Below are 6,605 nucleotides of genomic sequence, written 5' to 3' on the forward strand. Positions count from 1 at the left end.
AATAGGGTTGGTCTGACAGGGCAGAGGTTTGCTGCCTACTCTGTAACACACAGGTGGCATTGGCTACACTTTTTACCCCAAAACAGACAAAAGGTCTGGTCTTGTGTGGGAATATGTCTCCCATGCCTCCATACCTTCAGCCAAGCTCGGAATCGTCTCTTTCCCTACCCCACATTCTTCTTGGCCACATTGTGGTGCACAACCAAGCTTCTGCACTGGCTGTGGAGTAAGAAAGGAATCTATTTAAAAACTGGCTGTGAGGGAGCGATAATTCACGATCACAGCACAGGCTGTCGGGACCTTCCAGCCTCCTGGCTGGGCACATCAACGTTACTGTATTTCAGTGGCCCGATCTTCTCAGGGTGGCCATTAAGGCTGCTCCCAGTGGTGTTCCTGGGATTGACATCAGCTGCCACTGGATTGTCACCCCCTGCATGGAGAACAAGCCGTGCTATTGAGGCCAGGCTGGGAAGGACAGCAGGTCCAGCCCGCAGCCTGGTACATCTCGACACAAGGGCAAGGGAGAATAAGTGACTGTTTCATGAGGGCTGATGTGGTGGGAGAAGAGGAAAAATATGCTAATGGAGAAACATTTCAGCTAATTATGATAACACAGCTTCTGCAAAGGGACCTGGAATGGGCACAAACATTTCTCGGCACTCATGAGGATTTGGAGGCTCTTTTGGGTTTTCTTTCGGGGCAGGGCAGGGCTCCCCACTCCGAGCAGGACCTGCACTGGGAAAACACATGATGACCATGATGCCTCCCGGCAAAGGCATAAAGGTTTGGGATCCATCCCTGCCTCAGTCCACCTGGGATCATCAGCTCATTAGACTCCCCAGGGACCTTCTCCAAACCAAAGCACCTGGATGCAGGAGCGCAGGGCTGAACAGCACCGATGTCCTGAGCCCTGTCAGTCCCCATTTCCCTGGCTACTTTTGTGGTGGAGCATGCAGCCATGCACTCCTTTCAGCCCCCTGCTGTGCCATGAGCATCCTGGGAGACCATGGGTGCTCTCTCATGCCTGCTGGGTGTGAGAGACCTGAGGCTGGGCTCTCTCAAGCTCTCTTAGCAAGGCACTGAGCCCTTCACTGGGGCAGGGACGGGCATGCACAGCCCCAGCCACGCACCCCGGCCATTCTCACCACCTCCAGCCAAAGGAACAACTGAGTGTCTGCTTCAGCATGGAACAATAATGAGGGCAGAGCAAGGGGGAAATGCACAGTGTGGGGTGAAACCCCAGGCAGACAGAGCTGAGATGTGAGCCTGGGTGCCTCTGCCACTATGGCACAGACGTGCTCAGGGGATTGCTCCCTCTGCTCCTTCCCCAGTTGTGTTTGGGATCTGGAGACAGATGTCTGAAACCCTTGCTTGCCCTCAGTTCCCCAGCCCCTGTGTGGCTGAAAGCTGTCTCATTCCAGAGTGTTCTTCCCAGCACCCACAGTCCCCACTGGTCCATTCCTGGGTCTTTCCCCTTTCCCCTTTATAAGACATCAAGTGGATACCTCCCATCATGGTGTTTCCCTCTGCACGTGTGCTGTTCTTCCAGACCACTGGGATAGCATATTATCAGTGTAATTTGATTTCACCTTCATAATGAAGGCATTCTCCTTAAATACTAAATTCTCCTTAAATTTTCCCAACTCCTGCCCAGAGGCAGAATCCAGCCTAAATCCAGAGGTCTGTGTACCCTGTTGTTAAAGCACTGACAATTTTCCACAGTCGTCTTCACTACTAAAAAGTTTTTTTTGGATTCAGTTTGAAAATCGCTTGCTCCAGCTCAAGTTTTTCAGTTTCTAGTTATTTTTGCATCCACAAGTCTTTGGCTGTTGGTGAAGAAGCTGTTGTTTAGCTCTGGAATGGCTCCAAATCTTTCCACTGGGTGTATTAGTTATCCTGAACTCCTAACCATAGCTGGGGTATTTTTAGCTCTGCGCAGCAGTCATCAAACAAACGCTGCCACAAGGTCTGCAGGACTCCCTGAGGTCCCCCACAGCTCAGCACCTTCTGAAGCTCCAGACTCAGTTGTGCAGAGATAACCATGAAATCCCACCTGAGGAGCCACCCAGGACTGTGACCAAGGGCTTTGTGCCACCCTCGTAAGATCCACATCCAGGCTGTGGCCGAGCACATGGACAGGCACAGCTCGTGCTTTCTTACAGAAGAGCAGGGAGCTCTGCCTGGCCTTGGTGCTAGCCTCATGGAGGTGTAGAGGTGCTTGCCCCGCCTCACTCCTACCACGGAATCCTCCTGCTGCAGAAATGCACCAAAAAGCTGGTAGGAACAAGAGGAAAAGCTGGTAGGAACAAGAGCAGGGCAGCCCCTTGTTCCAGACTCGGCTGCTGCCTGCTCTGTGGATGTGATGCTGCATTGTTTCCTGGCCAGGCTGATCCTCCAAGCAGCATCACATCCACACTTGATCTTTTTTGAAGACTCTGGAAGCAGCCTCCCCTTTTTCATAAAAGAAGGAATCAGTCTGTCTGGCCTCCCCTTGACTCCCTGGCAGTTCCTCCCAGCCTGCATGCCTTGCCAAGCCCTTGCTGGTCTGGGTTTAATAAGCAGCAGCTCTGCTCAGGGATGGAAATTAGAGGTGGATGCTGCAGCAAAGCAAAGTGCAGGGATGTGGTGGCAAGATCTGGATCCCTCCTTACCCATGTTTCTGCCATGGCACAGCTGAGACCTGGCTTAGAAAATGCACCATGCCACAGCTGGATTTGTTTCTGGAGGGGGGTGTACCTCCTGCACGGCCTCCTTGTTTTTCCACCTAACTCCACATGGGATTGGAAAATACCACTGGAATATGAAAAATGAACCAGGACCTGCAGGATGACCCCATGTCAGTGGGCTAGCAGCCAGCGAACAGTGGGACAGCCCAGTTCCCAGCAGACACTAAATCCCTGCGTCTCTGCAGCTGGGCTTTGCCCTGGGTGTTTGTAAAATAACACTTTTCCAGGAGCACTCCTGGTGTTCTCCCCTTAGATCTCTGCTCTGCTGTTCCCCTGTCCCGACAGCTCTGCTCTGTGAGGTGCCCCAAATGCTGGCAGGGAGGAGTGTAAGTCAGGCAGTCACCAGAAGCCAGAAGTTCAATGAGTTCATCTTTGGGTCCACCAACAGTGGAATTGTTGTAAGAGAAGTAGATTGGTAAGGAGTTTGGGGTTAAATCAGCTGATGAAGGGTTTGAGAAGGGAACCGCTTGCTTTCCTCCCCACCCACTTCCCATGTTGCCCATTGGCCTCATTGTGGCACCCTTGCTTCTGCCCTCGTGGCCATAACTGATCTCCCATACAGGTGGAACCCCATCTGAAATTGGTGGAGTATTGCTCTGGGCCATCTCAAGGCATGAATAACAAATGTGGTTTGTAATGGAGCAAAGTTAAATATCCATGTGCTTCATCTGTTCCTCCATCCTTCACTGGAGATGTCTGAAGCAGAACTTAAACCTGTTCTCTGGGAGAATTTACTTAAACAGCTTCATCTCCACTGAGGGAGGGTTGTGAAGCTACACTACCCCTGTAGCTCAGCCAGCAATGAAGGAGTGTTAAAACCATCTGATTTCAGACCCCTAGATGTATCTGCTGTGGATAAGGTTTGACACCAAAGAGATCTCCCAACCAGTAGCTTCATGCAAGCACTTCCTGCTCTCTGTGGCACTCCAGAGCCATTAAATCAGGGCCCCTGATTATTTTCTTTGTGTATGTGTCTTGTTGGCACATGGAAAATATTTTGCATTCTCCTGTTAATTCTTTCCCAGAACTTTGCACTGTTTCAGCTGAGAACAATTCCTGGCAGGAGGAAAGCAGGAACAGGTGAGTGACTGGCCAAGGATGTGCTGGACAGGCTCATACCCCATTTAGGATGCCTTGAGGTACCAGGGATGTGCACCTCAGCCTGTGCCAGAAGTTAACATTCCCTCTGCCACAATGACAGGGAGTGGGATGCACTCATGTCCTGCCTGCTGCTGGTCTCCATCCAGCACATACCACAGTCCCCCCAAACCTCACCAAAAAATTTTGGGCTGTTTGGGGTTTCCCATGCACTGCTGGCCTGTAGGGCTGTAGGACCAGCTCTCTGTAGCCTCAGCATCAGCCCAAGGTTACTCAGAAAGGGCAGCTGGTGGACTGCATGTGGCTGGGTCTGTCCAGATGTGAGCTGTGATGCTGCCGTGGAAAACTGTATCCCTGTGCCAGGGCAGGCTTGGAACAGGAAAAGCCAGCCTGAGGGCAAAGCAGGAACACGAGCTAATTTGGGAGCACAATAGTTATGCTAATCAAAACACCTTCCAGAGGAGAAGGGAAGGAAATTACCTAATCCTTCACCGTGCAGCACGGTGTCCCTGTGCCCAGGCTGAAGGACCAGGGCTATGCACAGCTTGGAAGAAAGGGCATTTCCATCTAGACAAGGAAAAAACTCTGGGACCTATTCCCTCCAGACCCTCTCCATCCACATTGGATGAGAGAGAGGAGAGTCCTCCTCTTCCCATCCCCAAACTGGCTTTAGGTCCCAAAAAATTCATGCTTCTCTTGAAAGTTGGCTGGACACAAACTTATGTGACTCAGGAGCTTAGCAAGAAACTTCATCAGAATTTGGCAGATGAGCTGAGAAGGGTTGAAGCAGTTCAGGGACGTGCAGCCTGCCCTGCTCTGCTGCCAGGGACTGGGATGGGGCAATCACTGGCTCTGTCAGGGGAGCTCTTCCCACATCCCATGGATGATCTTAGCAGGGTTCATGCTCATTGCCTGACTCAACATCTGGAAACTGTAACCCAAATTTAAAGAGCCCAGGAAGACTCTCCTAACAAGCCAGGAACAAGCACAGCTCCCAGCTTTGAGAAATCCCAGGCCAAGGCCCCAGACAGAGAATTCAGGTATTTTGGGGATGCTCATGCTATGGAGCATGAGTAGAGGACAACAGTGCACTTTCAGCATTCAATAACAAGCCACAAAGTGCCTCTGGCTTAGAAGAAACACAGCTGAGGACAGGTTTCCCTGGCTGAGGGTCTCCCACATTTCCAAGGCTCCTCTGCCTACTGCCCACACACCCCCAAGTGAAACCTGTGAAATGCCTTTTCTCACCTGGATGAATCCAGGAGCCAACAGGGGAAAAGTGTGAGCCAGGCTGAGTCAGAGGTTTGGATACACTTGGAGGGACTGCAAAATACAGGCACGACAGCCATGAAGGGAAAGCCAAGAGCTGAAGGGGTTTTTCTTCTGTTCCATGAAAAAATATATAAGTGGAATATTTTTCTTGATGAGAACTACTTCATAGAATATGGATTTTTCTTCTGCCTTCATCACTCCAAATTTTATGTGGGGAAAAAAGAATTAACTTGCCATTTTTCCCCTTCATCCTGTTTGAATGTTTCTCCAGCCCACAGACACCAGAGGGACACCCATGGAAGGTGGCATTGATCTGTGTGACAGCAGGGGAGGGGAGATGGGAAGCCATCCCTCTGGTCTGATGGGGGGACAGGAACCTTCACTGTGTGAGCTCAACCCCATCTAGGCTAACATAGCTCCCATTGCTCATTCCTCTGCTCCTGTGCACCAGCAGAAAGCAGCCAGTCCCTCCACCTGCATTTTGTTAAATCTCTTTATCCCCCCTTCAAGCCCCCTCTGCTCCACATGAATCTTAGAGTGAATTTCTCTTGCTGGGTGCAGGCATCCAACACACCCCCACTGTTGCAAAGAGGACTTTGCAAAGGGCCAACAGCCCCTCTCTGTCTCTGCAGAAAAAAACCTTACTTTGAATGTCCTGGGATCTGCCACATCAGCATTGAAATGTACCAGAAGGTCTCTAAAATAAACACACCTAGGGATGGTTATTTACCCAGAGAAGCAGGAGGAAAAAAAAAAAAAAAAAAAAAAAGGATAATATTTTTAAATTGTAATTTTTAAAGCAGTTTCTCTTCCAAAAAATGTAGCTGGAAACCTCAGGATTGGGGTTAAACCTGTGTGTGAGGTGGCACTGAATAATGCCAAGGTAAATCCTAGCTCTGAATTAGTCTCCTTAGAGCAGAGTCATGCACCTGCACATTGCTGTCCAAGAACATGCTGTGCTCTCTGGCTGCACGCAACACTTTGTACTCAGAATCCTGTCTCTGAGAAGAAAAGTGATTTTTATATTGGCAAATAAAAACCAAATAAATAAATAAACAAATAACTCCACTCCAAGTACATATACAATTACACCCAGGTGCCAGGCTGGCATTTTGGCCAGGTGAGGGCTTGAACCTGTTGCTGAATGTGGGCCAAAGCAAGCCCCAAATCTTGCTGCAGCAGCACAATGTGAAGGCTCATGCTGGCGTGTCAAAACTTGGTATTTGGGACTTGGGGAAGGTGTCTGGGTGTGCAGGGGTGTTGGAATTTGTGGTATTGATGATTTTGAGGTTGTAAAAAGTATTTGTTTTTTGTTTTGTTGTTAAAGAAGAAGTTATTATTTGTTTGTGTTGGTTTTTAAGGTTGTTTATTTTTGTTTATTTATAATATGTTTTGTTGTTTTGTTGTAGGTTTGTTTTGTAGGGTAGTGTGTGGGGTTTTGGTTTTTTTAGTGGGATGTTATAAATATTATATATTAGAAATTATGTGTGTTATATTTATAATAATGTG

This window comes from Taeniopygia guttata, chromosome 3, assembly GCF_048771995.1.
Source record: "Taeniopygia guttata chromosome 3, bTaeGut7.mat, whole genome shotgun sequence".
In the NCBI taxonomy this organism is placed as follows: Eukaryota; Metazoa; Chordata; class Aves; order Passeriformes; family Estrildidae; genus Taeniopygia; species Taeniopygia guttata.